At 37.7% G+C, this 26,963-nt stretch overlaps 1 protein-coding gene and 1 long non-coding RNA gene across 5 annotated transcripts in view; one reads left to right on the top strand and one right to left on the bottom strand.

Moving 5' to 3' along the window:
* The window catches only part of LOC114054196 (DNA repair-scaffolding protein-like), a 556,996-nt gene that overhangs the window by 452,151 nt on the left and 77,882 nt on the right, over positions 1–26,963 (top strand). The window lies entirely within an intron of this gene.
* The window catches only part of LOC114054200, a 30,464-nt gene continuing 7,961 nt past the window's right edge, over positions 4,461–26,963 (bottom strand). Inside the window, exon 3 of the long non-coding RNA XR_003570445.1 lies at positions 4,461–4,822. This is a non-coding gene — a long non-coding RNA (uncharacterized LOC114054200). The remainder of the gene's footprint in view (positions 4,823–26,963) is intronic.

The raw sequence follows: 26,963 nt of genomic DNA on the forward strand, positions 1-26,963 counted from the left end.
CACACACACACACACACACACACACACACACACACACACACACACACCTTCCTACCTTTCCAGCCTTCTTACACTTCCCTGCATGTACTCTGAGGTCCATCCATATTGGCTTACTTGCTATCCCTCCCTATTTCATTTCCCATCTCAGTGCCTTTGTATTGGTTGTCCCCAATACCTGGAATGCTCTGCTTCCTCACCTCCTCCACATCTTGGGATCCCAGGTTTCTTTCAAGATACAGCTCAAATGCCACTTTCTACATGAAGTCTTTTTTTATGATATTCCCAGCTGCTAGTTCCCTCCCTCCCCAAACTACTTTGAATGCTTTTTGTATATATTCTACTTGTATATAGACATGTTTCTTCCTTTAAGCTTCTTGAGGGCAGGGACTGTTTGACTTCTGTCTTTATATCCCTAGCACTTAGCACTGAGTAGGCGTTACTACATCCTGAGCGATATCTGGCCATTGGACCCAGATGGCTCTCAAGGAGAAAGTGAGGCTGATGACTTTGCGCAGCCCTCCCTCACTCCAATCAAAGTCAGTTGCAAGTCATGTCATCATCTTCCTGATGTCATGGTCCTCTTCAACAAAAAGGACAAACCACAGGGCACTTAATACTTGATTGATTTATCAAGTGATTTATTTAATAATTCTTGGTATTATATATTTCTGACAGTTGCCATATATTTTGGACATTATAATTTTGTTGGTGATGTGTGATGCAAAAATTTCCCTACTATGTCATTCAATTCTAATCCTGTCTTCATTGATTTTATCCCCACTAATTACCATTTTGTAACTGGCTTCCTCCAGGTGTCTAGCTACAAACTTAGATCAAATGCTTATTTTCATTGAAAATTAAGGAAGTTAAATACATAATTAAATCCATGTGGCTCTACACATGGATTAGTGACCGTCTAGTTTGCAGTTAGTCATAATTTTAGCAGTACCTGTATTGCTAATGTGCATGTTGCATGAATGTGTAATGTGCATGTTGCAAGAGGAAGATAGTAAGCTCCTTGAGGGCAGGGCCTGTCCTCAGTGTTATCTTTTTATACACAAACTTTAGCACAGGACCTTATACACAGTAGGTGCTTAATAATTGTTTGTTGAATTGCATTGAGGCAGTGTGGTGTAGTGGAAAGAACACTGGATTTTGAGTTAGGGGACCTAGGATTGAATACTTACCTGTATGATCTTGACAAGCCACTTAATCTCTGTAGCCCTCAGTTTTCTCGTATCTAAAATAATAACATTGGACTCGATTACTTCTAAGGTTCCTTCTAGCTCTAAATTTATGATCCTCTGATCCTTTGAATGGAAGGTTAAAACATGGTGCTCAAGGGATTAAAAAAGAGGGCTATCAGGTTGGAGTGGCTTGCATATGGTGTTTGTGGCACTGACTACCTCAGGCTTTAAATGAAAGAGCAGAAAGTAGAAAAAGTAGTGGAATTACAGTACTTAAGGTCAGGAGACCTGGGTTTAAGTCTCAGCCCTGCCAATCATAAGCTGTATGACACTGAATCAAGTCACTAAACATTTCTGAGCCTCAGTTTCATCATCTGTAAATAGGGGATAACTGAACCTTCTGCTTCACAAGGTTGTTATAAAGAAAATATGTATGAACTGATAAAGTTATTATATGCGATTACATATATATTATGCACATTATACACACATACATACACACATATGACAGTGCTATAACAAAAGGCGAGAGTCAAATAGGTCTGATGTCTGATCAATGATGAGAGGAAAGAAATGAAAGAGAAAGGGAAGAAGTGGCTGGAAATTGAATTTCATCAGACAAAAGTGAACTAAAGATAAATTCAACCTCATGGGTATCACTGAGACTTAGGGTAAAACCAGTGGTTAGAATATGGTGATATAAAAACATTCCTTATTCAAAAGACACAGAAGCTAAAAGGGGGAATGAAATCTCATTCTATGTCAAGAAGGCACTCTTGTGAGGAAATCCATGAATTGAAGGGAGCAAATTAGAGATCAATAGAGAGAGAAATAGACCTGTTTTTGTGGTGGGATACAAGTAGAACGAAGATAGATGATGAGTTCTGGAAGAAGACCTCAAGTGGGGCAAGAAGTTATATTGCAGTTGTGATAGGGAACTTCAATTATTTGTATACCCGCTAATGTATTCTCTCTTCCGTTAGCAGAATAGCTGATAAATTCTTGATATTTCTATGATTATAATTTCATTCTCCCAATCTTGAGATCTCTCCCTATCATAAGTCTGCCTTTCTTTAGGTGAGAGCCTATCACTTCTCTCCTGATGTGAATTTTTAACTTAATACTCTGAGTCTTTGTGAAACATTGTTTTTCAAGAGTTATGTCTGTTCCAGAAGACAAAAATTTTTGTGGCCAAACTATATAATTACTTCCTTTACATTAGGTAGGTTGGGCTCTCAAATTCTTCCTCTTCTTCCTCATTTGTATGAACAGCCTTTATCATCTACATTTGAGACAGAAGAAAAATTTGGAAGTGGAATTAATATCCAACATTTTCCTTCTGTCCACGTTCCTTTTGGGCACAGGAAGTAGTAGAGTTAGTTAATATTTCCTTCTTTCACTTTGAGAATCATGAAATGATTGGAGCTAGCAGGAACTTGGGAAATTATCTAGTTCAGCTCTCTCTTTTCATACTTAAGAAAACTTCCCTCCTTCCTCAGGCAATACAAAAATTATTTTCTCTTAGAGCCCTACCTCTTTAGCCAATTAAAAGACCATCAAATTTTGGAAGACTGTAGAATTGTGTTGCTTTATCTTGGGTTTTCCTTTTCAAATTTTTCAGTTAATCCAAGCTGCTGTTCCTTTCATATGACCCTATGACCTTATCTATGACATTTTTTATCCTTTCAAACTGATTTTTTAAAATTTTTTATGGATTTTCTTTTAATTTCTTTGATCCTCTTAATTACTATTCTTCTAGTACTTATTTGCCTTTTTCTTGATTTGAGAATTGCCTTCATGATGAGGAAGGGGCTATTGTTATATAGCTTGCTGGTTGGTCTCCCTGCCTCAAGTCTTTCCATACTCCAGTCCATCCTCCTTTCAGCTGTTAAACTGATTTTTATCAAGTGAAGATCTGACCATGTGAACCCCCACACCCATTCAAGTAAACTTCAGTAGCTCCATAGGACCTCTAGGATCAAATATAACAACATTCTCTGGCTTTTAAAGCCTTTATAACCTGTCCCCTTCTTACCTTTCCAGTCTTCTTAGAGCTTCCTCCCCTCCTCATACTCCGTGATGCAGTAACACTGGCATCCTTTCTATTCCTTGAACAAGACACTCCATCTCCTTACTTCCAAGTGTTTTTTACTGGCTGCTTGCAATGCTTGGAATTCTTTCCATCCTCATTTCTACCTCCTGGCTTCCTTAAAATCTCAGCTAAAGTCTCACCTTCAGCATAAAGTCTTTTCCAATTCTCCTTAATCTTAGTGCCTTCCTTCTGAGATTATCTCCAGTTTATCCTGTATATATTTTGGTGTAAATAGTTGCTTGCATGTTGTCTTTCCTATTCAATCATGAGGTCCTTGAGGACAGTTTTTGCCTTTCTTTGTATCCCCAGTGCTTAGCACAGAGTCTGACACATAGTAGACACTTAACAAAATGCTTATTGACTTGACTAACAAGGTATCTTCTGTACTCTCTCCTTGCATTGTGTACTTCACCATTCCCACCTCTTCCTACTCTCCATTTTTATTTTCAAGGTGGCTTCCTCAACAGGAACTGTGAAGGGGAGCTCAAGTGGGTGTGCATTCAGCTGCTTGAACATATGCTGTTCCCACAACCAGATGTATCATCGTTATTTTTATTTAACATTTATTGAGTGCCAGGGCTTTTCCTATCCCACTACTCGACTCAGGCATTAGTTGAACCACTGAGGTCTCTGACGATGTACCATATCGTAGGCAAACAGGAGGAGGACTGGCCCCAAATAACATCAGTAACAAGAAAGGCAAATTGTACTTGTTTATTAAAATGTGGTGAAATCTGGTTGCAGCCCTAGTCTCCACTACCTTCCTAGGCCATTCTCATAACTTCTGTGACCATGGATTGATCAATTAATCAGCAAGCCCTTATTAAGCATCTATTACTATATGATGAATACTGTGTTAGGCACTAAAGATACAAATATGATGAATGAAATAATCCCTATTTGCAAGAAACTTATGTTCTTAACAGGAGAGATAACAAGTACATATATGTATATATATATGTATGTACATATACACACAGAATGAATACATACATACATACATACATACACACACAGAATAAATACTAAGTAGGTAACCACAAGATAGTATGGGAGGGAAGGGGGTAACAACGGGGTGGGGGTAGGAGGTAGGAGGATCAGGAAAGGCATTGTATAGAAGGTGGTGTTTGAGCATACCTTGAAAGAAGAGATGGATTTCATGAGGAAGAGGGAGTGCATTCTGAGGATATGGTATGGCCAATGCAAAGGCGTGAGGAAGAGGAATGGAGTTAATACTCCATATGTATGAGGAACAGAAAGGCCAGTTTAATGGGATCCCAGAGTACAGAAGGTGGAGTCATGTCCAGTGAGTCTAGAAAAATTGGCTGGGGCCAGGTTATGAAGGTCTTTAAAAGCTCAACAAAAGACTTGCTCTATTTTGGATGGTGATGAGATTTGACCTAAAGGGATCTAAAGGGAAGATAATTTAAGGCGTGTGGTTCAGTGCAAAGAACACACTTTATTTTGAGTCTGAGGACTTGGGTTTGAATCCTAGCTCTTCCTGTGACAGTTGCTCCATCCCTCTGAACCTCAGTGTCTTTATCTGTAACAAAAAAAAAAAAAAAAAAAAAAATGAGATCATCTGTACATGACCTGAAAGATCCTTTCTAGTTCCATGTCTATGACCTTTGGATATTGTCTGCTAAAGGGGGTAAGGGACAACAAATGGGGAAGCAGGTTGAAATGCCTGGTAACTGGAATAACATGCTTCTTCTAAGGCCAAGCTTACTGACTGGAGGGCTAGGAAATTAAAAGGATGTAGGTGTTGTATGTTACTTTTTTTTTTAAGAGAAGACTCACTTTCTTTTCTTATTTTATTTATTTATTTATTTATTTTTAGGTAATTGGGGTTAAGTGACTTGCCCAGGGTCACACAGCTAGTAAGTGTCAAGTGCTTGGTCAGAGGCCAGATTTGAACTCAGGTCCTCCTGACTTCAGGGCCAATGCTCTATCTACTGCGCTACCTAGCTGCCCCTGTATGTTACTTCTAAAGAGAAAACTTGCCACCATTTTGGATATGCTTTTTTTTTTAATTTCTCCAAGTCTAAACCTGATTTTTGAAACCTTGCTTTTTAAAGAATTATAGTTCCCCTAGCAAATAAAAGGTTTTTTGAGCAAGCCATAGAAGCCTTACTTCTATTTCCATAGTTCTCCAACCTTTTCATTTAGTGAGCAACAAACAGCCCTCACCTCCCCTGCTTGCACTGTCAGTCCAGTGTCTCCTCTGCATTTCTGCAGCTCTTTAAGGCTTAAATGGAGAAATGTTAACCATGAGAAGAAGCCCCAGGAAGTAGAAGGGGGCTGCAGGTCTCTTCCAGAAAACCCAGAAGTCACAGTGTTGATCTCCCCAAAGTTTGGAGCCCTACAGGTCCATCGGGACACTCTCACAGCTTCTCCGAAAGTCTTTGAGCCTCACTTTAAGAAACATGGCTTTGAATCCAGTCAGACTTCTTCCCCTCTGGAGCCTGGTGACATCTTTCTCAACATTGCAAACTTGCCCCTTCTTAAATTGCTGTTTCCTTAGTGTGAGTATTGGTCCACAGGAAGAGATGGGATAATAGGAAATAGCTCAAGTATTTACAAATAACTTGGTTGCGTGGAGATACTTTTTTTTTTTACAGAGAGTGAAAGTTAACTTTGTAAGTGGCACATTAGAATTACATAGGAACTTTTAGTAAGTTTATCAGGCACTAAGCTTTAAGTAGGAAATCATTTTGTAGTGGGGAAGCATTTAGATCATGTCTTCACAGGCAAATAAGCTAGAGATTTCCTCCTAAATGTTCTCTTCTTGTTGAAATTTAGAGCAATCTTTATATTCTCTAATGTAACAGATATGGGTCTCTTCCCAGGGAGAACGGCTCTGGACCCTGAAAGGAAGCTGCAGCTGCTTGTCTTCCAAAAAATGTTGATGTATGTAAACAAAGGAACAAACAAGATCTTCTCCTGTCTATGGTTAGGGGAAGAGTTTATGACCAAACAAGACCTAGAAAGGATCACAGAAGATAAAATGGGTAATTTTGATTACATAAAATTTTTAAAGGTTTTGTACAAACAAAACAGATACAGCTAAAATTGGAAAGGAAACAGTTAACAGGAAAAATTTTTGCAGTAGGTTTTTCTAATAAAGCCTTATTTCCAAGATATACAAGGAATTATTTCAAATTTATAAGAATAAGATCTATTCCTCAGTTGATAAATTTTCAAAGGACAGTAACAGGCACTTCTCAAAGGAAGAAATCCAGGCCATCAAAGTCCATATTAAAAAAAAAAATTTCTCCAAATCACTAGAGAAATGCAGATTAGAGAATGTAAATTAGAGAAATGCAGATTAAAGCAACATTGTGGCTCCACCCCATACCCATCAAATTGGCAAAGATAACAAAAAATGATAAATATTAGAGGGGCTGTGAGAAAAGAGACACATTAATGCGTTTTTGGTGAATTGGTAAAACCATTCTGGAAATCAATTTAGAGCTATGGTTAAATGTCACTAAAATGAGTATACTCTTTGACTTACTACTAAAACTTTACCAGGAGATCAGAGAAAGATAAAAAGGATCTAGATGTTTGAAAATATTTATAGCAATTCTTTTTATAGTGGCGAAGAGCCCTAAACTAAAAGGTTAGACATCATTTGGGGAGTGGCTGAGAAAATTTTGATATATCATTAATCAATAAACATTTACTAAGTGCCTACTTTGTCCTGGACTCCATTTTAGGGTGTTAGGCACTGGTGATACAAAAAGAGGCAAAATATACTTCCTACCCTCAAGGAATTTAAAGTCTAATGAAGGAGACAACATGCAAGCAGATATATTACAAGGCAAGCTATATACAGGATAAATAGGAAATAATTAACATAGGGAAGGCACAGGAATTAAAAGGGATTGGGGAAGGCTTCTGATAGGAGGTGGGATTTTGGTAGGGACTTACAGGAAGTCAGGGAGGGAAATAGCTGGAGTAGAAGAGAGAGTGTTCCAGGCGTGGGAACAGCCAGAGAAAATGCCCAGAGCTGAGAAATGGAATGTTTTGTCTGTGGAACAGTCAGGAGGCCAGTGTCACTAAATCAAAGAATACGTAGTGGAAAGTAAGGTATAAGGAGATTGGAAAGGTAGGAGGGGGCTAGATTATGAAAGGCTTTGAATGTCAAGCCGAGCATTTTGTGTTTGCTCCTAGAGGCAATAGGAAGCCACTGGAGTCTCCTAAATAAAGAGGTGATATGATTCGATCTGGAAAATCATTATGGTGGTTGAATGGAGGGTGTATTAGAGTGGGGAGAAACTTGAAGCAGGCCGACTCACCAGCAGGCTACTGAAATTATCCAGGCATGAGATGGTGAGGGCTTGCACTGAGTGATGATGTCAGATGAGAGAAGATGCAAAGGTAAGATTGATAGACCTTGGCATCACGTTGGATATGGGGTGCCAGGGTGAGGGGGAAAGCTGGTGAGAGAGAGTGTAGAATTCAGAAAGACTCCTAGGTTGGGAGCCTGAACAGCTGGAAGGATAGTGTTGCCCTCTTTAGTAATCTGGAAGATTTAAGGGTCAAAGGTAATTAGTTCTGTTTTGGATATAGTGAGTTTAAGATGTCTTACTGGACATCCAGTTTGAGATGTATATGAATATTCAGTTCAAGATGTATGTGAATATAATGAAATACTATTATGTCACAAGAAATTATCAAAGGGATGGTTTCAGAGAAACCTGGGAAGACTTGTATAAACTGATCCAAAGTAAAGTAGGCAGAACCAGAAGAACAATGTATACAATAATTGCAAAAGACTTGAGAATTCTGAACAGTGCAAAGTCTAACCTCACTTCTAGAGAACCAGTGATTAAATACACAACCACTCTTGACAGAGAGGTGCATAATGAAACATAAAATTTAGACCATGGAAAATGACTATACATATTTGTTAAAAAGGGTTTTTCCCCCAATGGAGGGAATAACAGGGAGAGAAACAAATACTTGTTAATTGAAAGAAATACTTGTTAATTGAAAGAAAAATTTAAATTTAAAAGAAATCATGATGTGGCTAATTCAGTAATGATCAGAGGAAGAAGAAACATGTTTCTTTTTTTTTTCTTGACTACTGAGAATTCAATTCAGTAAACATTTATTAAGTACCTACTATGCAGCTGGATAGAGCACTAGGCCTGGAGTCAGGAAGACCTGACTCAGACACTTACTAGCTGTGTGATCCTGGGCAAGTCACTTAACCTTTCTTTGCCTTAATCCACTGGAGAAGGAAATGGCAAACCACTCTAGTATCTTTACCAAGAAAACCCCATGGATAATACGGTCTGTGGGGTTACAAAGAACCAGACACAAATGAACCACAACAACATGTGCTAGGCCAGGGGTGGGGAACCTGCGGCCTTGAGGCCCCATGTCGCCCTCTAGGTCCTCAAGTGCGGCCCTTGACTGAATCCAAATCAGTTGTAATTTTTTTGCTGGTAGAAGGTCTTGCCTGGATGCTGCTGACTGATCAAGATGGTGGTTACTGAGGGTTGGGGGGGCTGTGGCAATTTCTTAAATAAGATAACAATGAAATTTGCCACATCATTGACTCTTCCTTTCACTTGAACACTTAGAAGCCATTGTAAGGTTATTAATTGGCCTCATTTCAATATTATGTCTCCAGGAATAGGGAGACCTGGAGGAGGGGAAGAGAAACAGAGGAATAGCCAGTGGAACAGTCAGAACACACACAATATTTGTCTATTAAGTTTTCTGTCTTATACGGGTGCAGTTCATAGAGCCCCAAAACCATTACAATAGTAAAATCAAAGATCTCCATAATAGATCTAATAATGAAAAAGCTTGAAATATTGAGACACTTAACAAAATGAGACATAGACACTATGTGAGCACATGCTGTTGGGAACATGGCGCGAATAGACTTGCTCAAAGCCAGGTTGCCACGAACCTTTAATTTATAACAACAACAAGAAAAAAAAAACAAAAAAAAAAACCCCCGCCGTATCTGCCAAGTACAATAAAACAAAGCACAATAAAATGGGGTATGGGGTATGACTGTATAAAGGAAGGATTTAAGTTTAGTTTATCACTCCACCCTCTGACCCTCCATAAGAGGGGAGAGGCAACTTAGGGAGTTGAGAGGGTATTAAATGTCAAAAACTGACTCAATTAGTATGATGAGGAGATTTCAGGTGATCCACTTATCCTGGTTGAGGCGATATTCCCTGAAGTCTAAACCAAGCAGAGGTGCTGATGGAAAATGCAGTTACCTGGAAAGCCCTGGAGGTTCTGAGTTTTCTATGAAGAAAGTCTTTGGAAGGAGTTTATTATTCTTCCCTCTAAGACTGATACTGAGGCAGCTCTTTAAAACCCTCAGAGAGGCAGTGTGGTGTAATGGATAGGGTGCTGGCTTCAGAACCAGGAAGACCTGGGTTTCGTATCTTGCTTTTAGACATACTGGCAAGGCACTTGATCTCTCAGTGCCATAGGCAACTCTCTAAGACCTTAAGTTGCAGGGAAGGTGCTGACCTTCATTAATAAAGAGAATTTCTTCATCAAAGAGTTTCCTATACCAGTGAAATCATAGGTCTAATTCTCAGCCCCATGGGCTTTTCCTTGGCCATAGATCCAAGATGTGATGGAAAACCTCTCACAAGGCAGCATGATATAGTAGAAAGAACTCTGAATGATTTGGAATCAAAAGACCTCAGTTCAAATCCTTGCTCTGACATTCGCTATCTGTTTGATCTAGAGTAGGTCACTTACCCTCTCTAGATCTCTGTTTCCTTGTGTAAATTGAAAGTGTTGTTGTTCAGTCATTTTTGACTCTTCGTGACTCCATTTGGGGTTTTCTTGTCAAAGATACTGGAATGGTCTGCCATTTCTTTCTCCAGCTCATTTTACAGATGAGGAAACCGAGGCAAATATGGTTAAGTGACTTGCCCAGGATCACACAGCTAGTCGGTGTCTGAGGCAGGATTTGCACTCAGGTCTTCCTGAGTCTAGGCCCAGCACTTATCCACTGCTCCACCTAGCTGCCTTGTAAAGTGAAGAGGCTGGATAAAATTGTTTGTAATATTCTTTTCAGTTCTAAGTCTATGATTCTGTGAATTGCCAAACCTAGTGACTACTATTTACTTTGGTTACTACTGTGGGAAAAATTGATACTGCCAGAAGGAATTTAGAAGCATTGCTAAGGATTATGTTTATCAAGAGTATATGATGTGCAAGGCCTTGTAATAGTGGCTGGAGTTAGGGATACTGTCTCAAAAACTACGTTCCAAGAGAATTCTCCTGGGAAGATACCACCTGTACACAGATAAGTAAATGCCAAGTAATTTCAAAAGGTAGAAAGAACTAAGAACTGGGAGCCTTTCTTGATTCTCCCCAGCCTGGTTAAGAGTTGGCATCTGAACTGTACTTTGAAAGAAGATAGGGGTAGTAAAAAGGGAGGGGAGGTGTGAGAAGGAAGTGCATTCCAGACATAGGGGATAGCCTATGCAAAGACATAAAGGCCTGACTTGCACTATTGTTTGTGGGAAAACAATTAACAGGCCATTTGAACTAGAATGGAAAATACACAAAGTGTTGGGTGAGAAACTGCAAACCTTAGGGGCACAACTCTAATGTTGAGTTTCTTTTTCAGACTGTTGCTGACCAAATGCAAAGGCTTCAGAAGAAAAGCAAAATTAGGGATGTGAGTGGTTGGTTCAGAACATTGAGAATTGGCTTTCTGGATCAAGGCTTAAAAAATAGGCTCTTAGAGAGAAATGGCATCTATCTAACAAGAGCTATTTAAGATATCAAATGTTAAAATATTATGTCTTGAATATCTAATCAAAAGGGCTTTAAACTTAAAAAGAATGGGGAAGGAGGCAATTGCCCATATATGTCTGTCTGTCTATCTAGATAGGGTGTCCCCAGTGTCTTAGTGCAGTTGTAAAGCTTTAATAACTTGTGAAGGATGGGTGCTACAAACTTACACACACACACACACAAAAAGACTACTTGAAAAGTTAACTATTTAAAATTGTAAAATATTAATGTTTCTTATTAAAATTAATCATAACCACTGTCTTGTGCTATATATCAGTCTAGACAATTTTTTAATTTTGTAGAAATTTCATCATCTGCTACTTAGTGACAGAAAGAACAGCATTTGTAATCATAGGCTTTAGATTACACAAAGAATAAGATTTTCATATGTACATGACAATTTGGATGTAACTCCCCTAAGAAAAAATCAAATGGAGATTAGATTAGGTGGCTGAGGTGACCAAGCAAGACCCTTACCAATCTGAGAAAGTGTCATCCGGAAATTGTCACACATAATGCATAACAGTGTGTCTAGTCTTGTTAAAATTAAAAGTAAGAAATGATCATTCAAAATTCACAAAACTAGATAAGAAATTCAAGTAATTAAATATTCAGATGATGTTTTATAGCATTATTTATACTTCTCCAGTTATTAAAGCTTCAAGTTGCACTGAGACATAGATCTACCAAGCTAGAGACCATTCTGAGAAGCTACATACATCAAAGGCTAAATAGTAGAAGAATGGTGGTAGAAATACCAAAAATAATAGAATAATATGAGAGATGCCCAGAAATTCACACATGAGCAAAGTATGGGTAACGAGCAATAAGATAAGTTAGAGATATTAATGATACGAGCCCAATTTGACCTCATAATTATTGCTGAGACTTGGTGGTATACAACAGATAAGTGGAATATGGATTTTGATGGGTATTTCTTTTTCAAAAGAAACAAGACATGTTAAAAAAAAAAAAAGCAGGGGGAGTATGGGGGAAGCCAGACTAAGGAAAGGGTGAACAGTATAGTATTTTAAGAAGCCATATTCTTAGAAGGAAATCAAGGAATCAAAGTGGAGCAACTGGATAGAAAATATTTGGACAAAGAGCAACACAAAGAAAAGTAGAAGCATTATTGTCATCAAAGCACACTACTGATCAACTAGACTGACAGAAAATATAGATGAGTTCAAAAATCAATCAACATGCATCTTTTGTTGTTCAATCATTTTTTCAGTCATGTCCAACTCTTTGTGACCCCATTTGGGGTTTTCTTGGCAAAGATACTGGAATAGTTTTCAATTTCTTCTCTAGCTCATTTTACAGATGAGGAAACTGAGGTAAACAGGGTTAAGTGACTTGAGCAGGGTCACATAGCTAGTAAGTGTCAGAGGCCACATTTGAATCCAGGTCTTTCTGACTCCAGGCCAGGCATTCTATCCACTGTACCACCTAGCTGCCCTGGTGCATTTATTAAATATCTACTGTGTGCCAAGTGTTCCACTACCATGTGCCAGTTGCTATCTCTAAGCTAGAGATATGAAGGCAAAAGTAAAACAGTTCCTTCTTCCATTCTAATGGGGGAGACAAACATGGATGTAAATAGTGATATACAAAGCAGATATCAGGTAGCTGAGCGAGATTGGGTGGGGAGGAGAAGCCACTAGTACCTAGGGGTACCAGGAAAGTCCTTATGCAGAAAGTGACACCTGCTGAGTTTTGAAAGAAACCAGGCAGGAATAAGAAGGAAGTCCATTCTAGGTCTGGAGGCTAGCCAGTTCAAAGGTGCAGTAAAGGGAGATGGAGTGTCATGTGTGAAGAATAGCAAAAGATCATTTTCTGGACTGTTGGATGCATGGAAGGAGAATAATGCCTGGATGAAGAATGGAAGCCTGGAAAGGTAGAATGGGCCAGGTTATGAAGGGTTTTAGATCCTCGCAAAGACTCGTTTATACTTGATCCTTAAAGTAATAGGGAGGGAGTCACTGGAGTGGGCGGGCTTGTCACTAAGTTGTGATTTAGCAATATTACTTGTGGTAGCTGTGTGGGAAAATAGATTGGAATGAAGAGACTTGAGTCAAGGAGATTATTTAGAAGTCTAGTACAATATTGTAATAGAAAGAAGATTTGGCAATCAATTAGATAGGTAGGGTGAGTAGGGATAAGGAGTTGAGGATGACAGCAAGATTTTGAACCCAGGTGACCGGAAGAGTGGTGATATCTTTAATAGTAATAGTGAAGTTTGGAAGAGAGGAGGGTTTTGGAGAGAAGATAATCATTCAGTTTTGGACATGAGTTTGAGATTCCTCTGGGATATCCAATTCAAAATGTCCACTAGGCAGTTAGTGATATAGTTCAGGAAAGAAACTCTGGATATATAGATCTAGAAATATTTTACATAGAAATGATAATAGACCCAATGAGAACTGATGAAATTCACATGAAAGATTGTGGAAATAAAAGAAGGCCCAAAACCAATCCTTGAGGGAAACCCACAATTAGTGGACATGACTTGGATGGAGACCCAGGAGCAGTCAGATAGGTAGGATGAGAACCAAGAAAGAGCAATGTCATAAAAACCTAAAGAAGAGAGAGTATGTAAGAAAAGAAGGTGGTCAGCAATATGAAATGTTACATACATAACATATCAAAAAGGATGAGGATTGAAAATAGGCCATTCAGTTTGGCAGTTAAGAGATCAGTAATAACTTTGGAGTTACCAGTTTCTGTTTAATGTTGAAGGGCTAAGCCAGATTGCAGAAGGTGTAGAAGAGAGTGAGAGGAGAGGAAGTAGAGAGACTTGGGTGTAGACCACTTTTTCAAACAGTTTAGCTAAGGGGAGGAAGGGAGAGAGATTTACAGGATAATAGCTAGTGATGATAGTAAAATCTAGTGAATTTTTCTTTGAATGGGTTTTTTTGTTTTTGTTTTTGTTTTTTGAAGGATGAGAAGATGTGGATATATTTATAGTCAGCTAGGAAGGAACCAGTAGATAGAGAAAGATTAAAGAAGATGGTGGGAGTGGAAAGCAATCTGCATGAGGAAAAAAGTTCAAGGTTTACACACATAGATGGGATGGCATTTTCAAGGAGAAGGGCCACTTCTTCATCCAAGACAAGAGTAAAGCAAGAGACAGTGTAGAATGATGTCAAGGGAATGTAAGATGAGGAGAAGGGGAAAAGAAAATGTTCTTGTTCAGTGAGCTCAATTTTTTGAGGCAAGTATAAAGCAAAGTCTTCAGCTGACGTGAGAGTGTGGCTTGGAAGGCTTGAGGAGAAAAGAGAAGGTTTGGAAAAGCTTCTAGGTAAGATAATCACATAGGGAGGAGTGCAAGGATTGCCTTACTATCGTGAGAGCCCAGTTGACATTGGATAACATGAATATGTCATGGAACCAGTTAGCATGGTTTTGTGACTTCTTCCAGTTCTGTTTGGCAGCATGTGGTTAATGAATAAAGAAAGTGGATAGCAGGAATAATCCAAGCTAGGTATTTGTCAAGAAATGATCAAAAGGAACAAAAAATTGATAAGTATAGTGTAGAGCTATCACTGTTGACACCTTGGTGTTGTAGTAGATAGAGTGTTGGCCTTGGAGTCAGGAAGAGCTGAGTTCAAATCCAGCCTTAATTGGCTAGTTAGGTGACCCTGAGCAAGTCACCACTCTTGGTCTTGGTTTCCTCATCTGTAAAATAATGATAGTATCACAGACTTCACAAGGTGGTTGTAAGAATCAAATGAAATAATATATGTAAAACACTTGGCAAACCTTAAAGTACTATGTAAATGTTAGCTATTATTTTTTTTCAACCAAAAGCAAGGTTTATTGAAGATTCGCCATATTAGCTAGACTCTTAAGGAATCTGAACATCTGTGGGCTGTTGACTAGCTTGTGAAAATCTGAGCAGTGGCTAGATTCTAAGAATCAGAGACTTTTTTTTTTCTTCCAAAATGTTAGCTGTTATTGTTGTTGTTACCGTAAAACTGGTTTACCAAGAAGTTGGGTTTAGGGAGAGAAGAGTGGGTTAAGAGCGGGAGTTTTGGCCTATGGGAACTACCAAGGCATGGAGGGTTTGGAGGATATGGTGGAGATGAAGAACAGAGTTAAGGAGAGGTAGAATGACAGATTATGGTCAGATAAAGTAACTTCAGAATTCCTGTACTTGAAAATGGAACATGTGTGGATGATGGCAAGATTAAGAGCATGACCATCCCTGTGTAAAGCTGAGGTGGAGCAGAAGGAGTTAGTCATGAGATTTGAATAGATTGAGGAACTGGGAAGTTAAGGTAGTGGAGAGAACCTCAGTTTGTATGCCTTGCACAAGATAGTCACTTAATTAGTATTTTTTTTTAATCAAATTGAAGACCCAAGCAAAGAGAGGCATGATTTCTCATTGATTTGGTGGGGAGAGAGCCTGACCTGTAATTAACAGGTATAAGGAATTCCCCAGTAAGAAAATTCCCTTTATTTAAGCAAATTGGTACCTGGTCTGCAATTATTACTAATGAGTTTTCTAGGGGCCATAGAAAGATGAAAGGACTTACAAATGTCACATAGCCAGTATGTATCAGAAGTGGGACTTGAACCCATGTTCCCACTCTGGGACTACTTCTTTGTCCATTATGATGTAACGTCTACACTATGCTGCTTCCCATAATATTAAGGATGAACTTCAATTTTCTGACATCTGTTGGAGCTGTGTCTTTGCCAAAAGCAATGTGGCGGACAATTTTTTGGCTTGCCTTAAGGATAATATCATTCTTCAAAAGGAAGAAGAACCAACAAGGGAATGTTCTATTCTGGATTTGATCCTCATTAACAACAAGGAGCTGGTTGCTGAGGTGGAAATGTTGAGAACTCTGAAAGGAAGGGACCATTCTCTCTCAAAATTTGTGAGGGAGAGCGAAAGAAAAGCTGGACATGGTCTGACAGACAATACCAGATTTTGGAGAGTAGGTTTCTAAGGATTCAGAGAAAAAATAGATATATAGCATCTGATGGATGAAAATTCTACAAGCAAATACAGGCCAGGAGTGTTCAGAAACTCTCAAGAATTAAATTCTGGGGGCATCTAGGTGGTATAGTAGATAGAGCACTAGCCCTGGAGTCAGGGGGACCTGAGTTCAGATGTGGCCTCAGACACTTCATAACTGTGACCCTGGGCAAGTCACCTAACCCCAATTGCTTGCCCCCCAAAAAACAACAACAACAAAGAATTAAGGAAGCAAAAGAAATCATTCTAATGAGCAGGGGGCGGGGGGAACCCAACAACCTGGAGCTATTAAAAAAAAAAAGCCCATGTAGATGCACAGGGTACTCAAAGATAAACATATTTTTTGAAAGATACATATGGAAGATGGAAGCATGAATACGTAAGAAGAACAAAACTGTGTCACAGACCCATAAGAATACTGTGAAGTGTGCTGAAACTCAGAATGAGCTGAGATTGGTGTGCAAAGCTAAAAGTAATGAAAAGGGGCTCTGTTAGTTATCCTGGGGAAAAGAGGAAGAACAAAGAAGGAATAGAGGACATTTCCTTTAGGTGAATGGAGCAATGATGAGGGCTTCTTCAGATTTGCAGAAGGGCAAATGTTCCAGTTTTCAAAAATGAGAAGTGAGTGTAGTCTGCAACTATAGGCCAATGATCTTAACTTCTGTTGCTTGCAAAATTTAGTAATATTCAAGAGGAGCTAATGTGGTATAGTGGATATAAGACTGCCCTTGGAGTCAAGAAAACCTGACTTCAGGTCCTGCCATACACACATTAGTCTTGTGACCTTGGGAAAGCCAATTAACATTTCATTGCCCCAAACAACTCTGGGACATTCATGTTACCTTCTGCAAGATGCCCTTCCGAGGCCTTACCAACCTCCCCTTGATGCTGGTTCCTTCCCTCTGAGACTACATTTAATCTGTATATATCTTGTATATACACCTATTCTTTCCACACCTCTGGGTTTAGGGGCATGGAGCTCTCTTCATCTGGAAAATCTGTGTAAAATTTTTTGGTGCTCCCTTCATAACAGAGAAGAAGTCTGAACTTTTCTTTTTCCTTTATGGGGTGTTTACAGGGCTGAGTATTTGGTCGTAGATTCTGTGTCATCTGCAGCTTCTGCAAAACTCAAAAAATTCCCACTTAATTTCTTATGCTGGAGATACTATCAAAACCGCGATGGGGAAAGTTTCAATGTGGAAGCGATAACTCTACCTAGTTATCCACTTATTGTCTCCCCCATTAAAATGTGAGTGTCCTGAAGGCAAAAACAGTATTTTTGCTTCTCAAGTATCCCCAGCATTTAGCATATAGTAAGTGCCTAATAAATGCTTGTTGACTGCCGGCCTTACTAAAGGATCGATGACTTGCATAGGTGGAGAAAAGTTTCACACTAGTATTTCCCAATGTTGATTAAATTACAGGCCCAGACAAAACAAGAAAAAAATCATTAAAAGGATTTTTAGTGAACATCTAGAAAAGAAAGAGATTGGTCACAAAATGGCAGGAGGCTTTATCACACACAAGTTAATGCCTGAATAAGCTATTTTTTTTTTTTAAAAATAGGCTTTCTAAACTAGTAAACTAGAAACTCATATGTGTGTGTATATATATATATACACACACACACACACACACATATATATGTATGTGTATATATGTATGTATGTATGTATACACACACACACACACATACACACACACACGCACATATAGTTTAGGTTTAACCAAGCATTTGACAGTTTCTTGTGCTGTTCTTGGGGAAATGGTAGAGAAGTGTAAGTTAGGTGATGGCATAATTAGGTGGATTTGGCCCTGGTTGGAAGGCCAAACCCAGGGTAGGATATCACCCTTAGAAGGACACACATAGTCGAGGGCTCTCGGGAGCTGTGCCTGGCCTTGTGCCATAAAACATTTTTATCAATAGTCTGGTTAAAGATATATAAAGCAAGCTTATCAAATCTACAGGTGATACTAAGCTAGATAATGCACATGATAGCATGATGGGGTCAAAAAAAAAAAAAGATCTGCACAGCTAGAACATTGGGCCAAATTGAATAATGCAAAATTGAGTAAGGATAAATATAAAATCTTACATGTGAGTTCTAAAAGTCAATTTCATAAGTACAAAATAGGAGAGGTATTTCCAAAAAGAAAATTGTCTAGAAAATGATCTGGGAGGTCTAGGACAACTTTTTCAGTTGAATGGGAAGCAGGGGTTTTTTTGGGGGGGGGGATGGTGATAGAGCTAGCTCTTACCCTAATGAGAACTGATTATTTTCAGTGTGAATATTTACGCCTTGGAAATCAGCAGATGCTATGAATCAAGGCTTGATTTATTGTGTTGTTGATTGTCTAGACTTAAGAGAGTGACAGAGAAAATGCTAGTGCAGATTGAACTTAAAAATATGTCATGGGTGCATTTTTTTTTTTGTTTTTGAGAACAAGTTGTTCTCCCCTGGTAAGGAATGTGTGTTGGTATGGGTCAATGAATTTAAAAGTTTGAGAATCATTACCTAAAATAAATGAAGTTCATTCTGTAGCTTAGCACAAAAAATCTGCTGGTTTTTAGCTATCATTTTTGATATATTAGGGCAGGTTGCATAGAACAGGTTTCACAGCAGAGCAATGAAGAAGAAAGCCATTGGAGGTCACACTGGTGTGCTCACTTCTAACCTGTCTCAGCTCCTGATTCTCTGTGTTATTTTTCTACCTTGTCGCTGTGAAAATAACTTCTCCCCAGTGGGAGGAACCCCCCCCCCCCCCGCCGCTTTTTCAGCACCCTTTTATGTATTGTCTTCACCCATTAGAATGTAAACTCTTTGAAGGCAGGGACTGCCTTTCTTTTTACTTGTATTTATATTCCCAGTGCTTAGTACAGTGCCTGGCACATAGTAAGCACTTAATAATTATCTTTCTATCACACCACAGAGACTAATAGGATAAGAGCACTAGCAGGTACTCCATAAATATAACCCACCATTAAAGTCTCTTCTTTCATTTTTCTGGTGGATCAATGTCCACAGATACTCTGATATCCCAGGCTTCTTTGGGGAATAATAGTTCTTGTATTCACATTTTGAATCTATCATGGCTAACTATTATTTGCCTTTTTGATTCAACAAATATTTAGTAAGTATATACTGTGTGCAACACGTATGCTAGGTCAAAGAGGGTGGGGATAGTAACATACAAAATTGAGATAAATAATCTCTGGCCTGATGGAATTAAAAATCTTGTAGGGAAATAAGTACCCTACTCAGATAACCATAATATGTGATTAAAGCTTTGGACATAGTTACTGAAGGCACCAAAGGATGGCCAGATAATGGGGATATGAGGTCAATGATTTGTTCCACTACAGGGTTTATAAAAGTCTCACACTAGAAACCACATATAGGTTTGGCAGTGTTTCAGATGGCAAGAAGCCAGTAATAGCCCTTCAGTACTAACTCAATCACTAGATGGCCTTTAAAGATCCTTCCAACTCTAAGATCCAATGATTCTGGATGGGTATCTCTTTAATGGCTTTTTCCATATTATACGTCTCATCTTTGACCACACAGTCATCTCAGTATCAAGCAATCTGCCTGAAATCTTGTATTGGCCATTGCTGGTCTCCACCAAAAAGATCCCCTTTTTCGGCCAGTTTCAGTGAGTGGCTACACAGACTCTCCTGAGAGATGGGAACAGTTCCAACCAGGAAAAGGCTAGGAGGATTTGTCTTTCTCTTCCAAAAACCAAGAGCCAGTTGTGGTTATTTGGGGTCCACCAAACAGTTTAAGGCACCAGGGTTTAAAAGAGTTTCTGAACTCTCAGTAGTTCACACACTGTAGTGTACCTTCTGTGCCCGAGAACTAAAAGTCTTGGCTCTGTTTGACTACAACCGGAACATCTGTGTGTTGACATCATTTCGGGCTCCTGAGCCATCCATTGTGTGTGGATCCTTCTGGAGAGAGCCTCAGGGCAGTCTCCCTCCTTTTGTAATACTCGAGCATCCTTTTTTCTGGTTAGATTTTTGATAGCTTCCAAAATATTACTAAAGCAACATAATCCACATTAGTAAAAGTCCCTCTTTTTTTCGTCTTGAAAAAATAATTTTAGTATATGTTAGCTTCTGCACCTCTTTATTTACTGCTCACCATTTGTATGCAAAGGAAAAGAAAAACAGTTCAATCTTCTGAGTCCTTTTTTCTTTCAAGGACCGTATTGATAAATAGGCAATAGATCAATGTAGAAAGCTTATTTAAAGTATGTTTGTAATTCTTTGATGCAAATGAGTCACGATGTTTTGGTTTGATTTCTCCATCAGTGACCTCTGTAGCATTAGCTAAAGTAGAAAGTAAACTTGCCTGTGTGTATCACTACTATAAACATTTAGTTGTTATATTTACTTCAGGACTGATAGTGTATCTTCCAGCATGACCAAGGAAAAGTCAAGCTCCTTTCTTCCTTTCATCCTCCTTTTAATTCCCTACTGAGACAGCAACAGTGGCACAGTAGAAATAATACCAGCTCTGCCATCTGTCTTCCAGTCTCATCATTCAACTGAAACTGTTCAATCCTAATTCATTAATGATCTCCCAATTGTGAAATTTAATGGTTTTTTCTCAGTTATCATTCTTCTTGACCTCTCTGCAGCTTCTGATATTGTCAAACACCTTCTGCTTGATAATCTCTTCCTTCTAAACTTTGAGACACTGCTCTTTCTTGTTTTTCCTCCTACTGTCAGAACCGTTCTTTCTCAGTCTTCTTTACTGGATCTTTGTTTAGATTATTCTCATTAACCATGGGTGTCCCCCACGGCTCTAGCCTAGGTCTTCATCTCTTCTTGTTCTATTCTATTTCCAGCTCCCATGGATTCTACCATCATCTCTATGCAGATAATGATCATGTTGATTTTTCCCAATTCTGACCTCCAGTTTTGCATTTCCAGTTGCCTATTAGACATCTCAAACTGGATGTCCCACTGTTGTTCAGTCATTTTAGTCATGTCTGATTTGTGAGCCATTTTGGGGTTTTCTTATTACAGATACTGGGATGGTTTTCCATTTCCTTCTCCAACTCATTTTACAGATGAGGAAACTGAGGCAAGCAGGGTTAAATGAGGGGAAGCTAGGTGGTGAAATGGATAGAGTTCCAGGCCTGGAGCCAGGAAGGCTCATCTTCCTGAGTTCAAATCTGGCCTCAGACACTTACTTGGTATGTGACCCGGGGAAAATCACTTAATCCTCCTCATCTCTAACCCCTGGCTTACCTGGCTTCTTTCATACTTCTCCCAAAGTCTCATCTTCTACAAGAAGCCTTTCATGATTCCTCTTAATGCTAGTACTTTCCATCTCTTTACTACCTCCCATTTATTCTGTGTATAGCTCGTTTGCACAAAGTTATTTGCATATTGTCTCCTCCATAAGAATGTCAGCTTCTTGAGGGCAGGGACTATTTTTACCTTTCTTTATAACCACAGGGCTTAGTACCCTGCCTGACCAGTAGTAGTTGCTTAATAAGTGGTAGTTGACCGACTGGAGCCAGAGGGCTTGGGTTCATATGGTACCTCTGATGCTTGCTTACTACCTGTGTGACCATGGGCAAGTCTCTTGACTTACCTGGGCCTCAGTTTTCTCATATATAAATTATGGAGTTTGTATTAGATAGCCCTTGAAACCCCTTCTATTTATAGTTCTATGCTCCTGTGTTCTTTTAAGTGAGAAAAATGGAAAAACAGGAAACAAAAAGATAACAAAAGCAAACACTATACAAGGTGCTATATTGACTCCAGTAAAAATTCTGAAAACATGGCAGAGTGAAAAGACACAAGACAATCCAATAAATGCCCTATTATTCTCATAAAAAATAATAGTAGAAACATCAAAAAGAAATTAAATTGCTAGAAATTCTCATAGGTAAAGTAAGACTCATTAGAAAGATAATAGACCAAAGCAAAAAAGAGCCCTGATACAGTATTTTTAAAATTATGAAATTAGAGAAACAAAGGAAAACATTAGAAAAAAGCATTTTTAAAACAATATAAAAAGTAGACAGAGGGAAACAAATCCTGAGAGACAATAAGGAAGATAGAAAATCAGTCCCTCCCCCCCAAAAAAATAACAAACAGAAGAATAGATAAAGCACACCTCAAAAATCCAGGGAAGAATTAAAGAATCTTGAGAGGAGATGATGACAAAACTTCAGCAGAAAGGAAAATAGGATAGGGAAATAAAAAACATTAGTTAACCTCAGCCAAAAACATGTTTAGCACACTAGAAGTCAGAGAGGCAGCTTAAATGCAGTTGAAATGGAACAACAAACTCAGAAAATAATTCAACTGGAAAAATATTTGGAAGTAATGCAGATGAAGAAAGTGACAAATTTGGAGGACAGATGAAGGAAAGGAAACCTCAACGTTGTTGGGATCCTGGAAAATGTCAAAGAAGAAAAGTATCTGATCACATGTTTTAAGAAATTGTACAAGAAAACTTCTGAGCAATAGGAAACAAATGACATTCTACAAATAAAAAGAGAAGCCATCAATGATAAATTCATCCAGACATAGCACTATCAAACTTCAAAATTATAGTTACAAAGTATCTTTCAAGCAGCCAAAAGAAAAACATCACACACCAAGAAAAGCCAATAAGGGTCCTGTGAGATTTTTCAACAGAAAACCAGAAGTGATCAAAGGATTTGAAGCATTACATTTTTAAAAATCTAAAACATGACTTTCAACCCCTGAAACTAATACCTGAGTTTCCCAGCAAATCTAATCATAATTTAGAAACAAACAAAAAATGGACATTTTAAGACCAAAATTACCAGGACCTCAAAGAATTAATGGAGCAAAAATGATACTTTAAAAGAACCTTTGCAAGTGAGCTGCAGAAACACCTCGACTAGCGAGTACCTGGAAAAAGAAATAGCCTTCACCTCTGATTAGCTCAGCTGGTATGGCAGTAAGATTGCGGGACTTGGAACCAAGAGTCTTGATTTCAGCTCCCACTTTAGACACTAGCTGTCGGATCATAGTCAAGTCACTTATCTTTCAGGATCTTAGTTTCCTCCTCTTTAAAAGACAAATAATAATGCTTGCACTAGCTGTCTCGTAGGCTTCTTATGAGGGGAGCAATTAGTCAACAATCATTTATTAAGCACCTTCTGTATGCCAGGGACATTGCTACGCACTGAGGATAAAAAAGCAAAAGTTTTTATCGGTAAGGACTTTACATTCTATCAGTGGAAACTGTCTAAATATCTCTGTCTCTATAGTTTTTTATCTGTATTATTATTATTCTAGCTGCATTATTGCTACCCATAACAATTAATGCACATATGTTACATTTGTGTACATATATTATACATATTATGTACACATATGCTTTTATATATTATAATCTATAACATTAGATAATATAATTATATATAAATATTATAAATATAACATACAATATGTAATATATTGTGCACATGTATATTGTATAATATAGGTTATACATAGTTTTTTACTTTGTATGTATATGTATAGACTTATATACATGTGTACATCTGTTCACATCATATACATATACATTGTGTACAGATACATGCATCATATACATATGTACATCCTATATACACATATAAATGCATCATATATACATCACATATATACATAATACACTCTGTGTGTATGTATGTGTTTGAAAGATCAATACAAGGTCAGGGAATAGGTACTAGAAGCTGAGGAAATCAGGAAAGACTTCACGTAGAAGCTGACATTTAAGCTCAGTCTTGAAGGAGATTAGCAATTCTCAATGGTAGAGGTGAGAGAGGAGTGCTGTGCAGGCATGGGGTGTGTCAAGGCACAAAGAGGGGAAATAGAGGGCCATGTATTTAGAACAGTAAATAGGACAGTTAAACTAGAATGTAGGCAATGAGAAGGGTAGTAATAATTAATACAACTAAAAAGGGAGATTGGGACCAGGGTGAAAGGCTTTAAATTCTAAGCAGAGTTTATATTTGATTGTTGAGGTAACAGGAAAACACTGAAATTTATTGCGGAGAATGACAGAAGGTTGGACCTGCATTTCAGAAGATAACTCTTTAAAAAAAAAAAATCATCCTGTTATGTTGTGTAAAAGATTAATTAGTGTGGGAAGAGAATTGAGGCAGAGAGACTATTGCAGTACTCCAGGTGAGAGGAGATAAGGACCTGAACTCATGTTGTCACTGGGGACAGATATGGGAAATGCTTTGGAGGTAGAAACTTTATAAACCTTAGCATGAAATATAAATGTCAGTTATTATTATTGTTCTTAAGGTAAAAGCCCCTATGAGATTACAAAATAACTACAATATTGGCTTGGTTAAATTAGTGAATGATAAAATTGGCCTTGAAAAACATGCTGGCAAACAATTCTTTTAAGAATTCTTTGAAGAAGTAGGAGTATAGAAACAAAAAAGCATTATAGATTAATAACAAAAAGGAAATACAAGTAAATGAGGGTAGAATGGAAAGGTAGCAGTGATAGTTCCAAAGGGAAAGTTCATGAATTCTTTCAGGATAAACAGCACAAAAATATAGGAATTCTGCATAATATTATTCATTATTTGGTCTAATGATAGAAAACAGTAAAATTAGAAAGATCATATTCCCTCCTGAAATAAAACAATAACAACTTAACATAGAATTATAGAAGAAAGGCATTGCTATATAGTGTAAAGAATATTGGATTTTGGAATCAGAGAGCTTGGGTTTCAATAATAGCTCTGCTACTTAGTACCAGTCACAATCTCTCTGGTACCATTTTCCATCTTTAAAATGGGGGTAATAATAGCAGCAATCTCATAGAGTTGTTATGAGGATCAAATTTATGTGTGTGTATATATAGATAGATAGATAGATAGATAGATACATGTGTGCTTATGTGGGTATGTATACATATGTATATACGCATGTATATCTTGATTGATATATAATGGCTTTATAAGCCTTGAAACACTATATACAAATATGAGCTATTACTGTTGTTATTTTTATCACTATTAATTATTAATGCGACTGTGGGCAAATTGCTTCATTTCTCTCAGCATCTCTTTCCTCGTCTTTAGAATTATGGAGTAGGATCTAGTGATTTCTGATGTACCTTCAAGCTCTAAGTCCTGTGAACTACTGTCAAAATTTAAGACTATTAACTTAAATGTTAACAGATTGAACACCCGTTCACCCTCCCACCCCCAAGGAATTCTAGAATGGATTAAAAAACAGAATGTATGAACAACAGAACATGTTGTCTACAGCAAAGACAATTATACAAAATGATCACAGGGCTTTAAAGTGAAAGGGTGGATTAAAATATATTATGTTACAGCTAGCTCAAGAAAATCTGAATTTACAGTGTTTATAACTCAGAGAGTTGAATTCAAACCAGTAAGAATTAATAGAGATAAACAAGGAAATGTTTAGGGCACTCCTGATAATGAGCACATGTTAATTTTAAACATACATGTACCAAATAATATAGCCACTAAGTTGATAAAGGAAGAGTTCACATTCTTACTAACAGAAATAGTTAAATAATTAGTCATAGGAGATTAGTTGTAGGGGGATAAAACAATCCATTCTCAGAACATGATAAATCAAAGAAAAAAATAAATTGGAGGGAAGTTGCATTTTTCAGCCTTGTTGAAATTAATTTAATAACAATGTGATGAAAATTTAAAGGGGAAAATAAGAAATAAATATTTTAAACATATAGGAAACACAGGAATTCAACATGTTCTTAGTGACAGAGAAGTCTTAGATAAATTTAGAAGGGCAGAAATGTAAAATGCTAAATGTGTAGACCTTCGTAACAAGAAAATGAGAAACCAGCAATGATAATGTGATCAAGATGGAAATTAGTTGGGGTTTAGGTTGTAACATTGTGTCATAAGTTAGGTCCTGTTATGATGATTTTTCTGATTTCTGATATTTCTGATAGCTGAACTCTCTTAGATTTCATGTTATAGAAAACATGTTATAGTGATGCCATAGTGTTAATGAAATGAAAACATAGTTAACATAAAACAACTCTCATTACACATCCCTTGCATGTGTAAGAATGAGGTTCTCTAAAGAGAGCATTACTTTGCATATTTTTAACATGAGGGCTCATGAGTGGTTGAGTTGTTAGTTTTTTCTGTTATAGCACTTCATGTCCTCTTACTCTGCTCACCAGCTGTGTTTACTTTTTCTTTAGAAATGTAGTTTTTCAAGTTTATCTGCCTTTTCTCTGTTAAAGTTCTTCTTAAGACTAACTAGCTCTTCTAATGCAATAACAGTAAAGTGTTAACTATGTTAGTGAATTTTTGGGTGTTAGAATATAACATTAATATTTGGGCCTACTTCTTGTAGGAAAATTTGTCCAGAAAATATTGGTATTTTTGTATGTATTTCTGTTATTTATTCATAGACATGTCACAAAAAGTTATTTCAAAGTTGTATTTTTTAAGCCTTAGTAGATCCAGAAACAAACCTAAATCCCCCAGTAATATTTGACCTGTCACTGAACTGTTTCTTGATAGTTTATTAATAAATTAACATTATTTTTCTTTTTGACTGGCCTAAAATTCTAGATCAAGCTACTTATAACAACTAGTCAGTTAAGTCAATTTTATTATTTGAGTATTGAGTAGAACAACAGCAAAGGGATGATTGAGTACCTGATTTTATTTTCACTTTTTAATGGACTATGTTCATTGATAGGATTTGTCATAGAATGTCTATTGTTTCAGACTTTAAGAACTGTTTTGTCATCAGTTCTGAGAGAGAGAGAGAGAAAGAAAGAATGAAGAGAGATGAGGAGAGAAGAGAAGAGGAGAAGGGAGGAGAGGAGAGGAGAAGAGAGCTGGAAGAAAGATTTTGGGGTTCTATGACCTTCATGTA

This window comes from Vombatus ursinus, unplaced genomic scaffold (genome assembly GCF_900497805.2).
Source record: "Vombatus ursinus unplaced genomic scaffold, bare-nosed wombat genome assembly UNPS02014812.1, whole genome shotgun sequence".
Lineage (NCBI taxonomy): Eukaryota > Metazoa > Chordata > Mammalia > Diprotodontia > Vombatidae > Vombatus > Vombatus ursinus.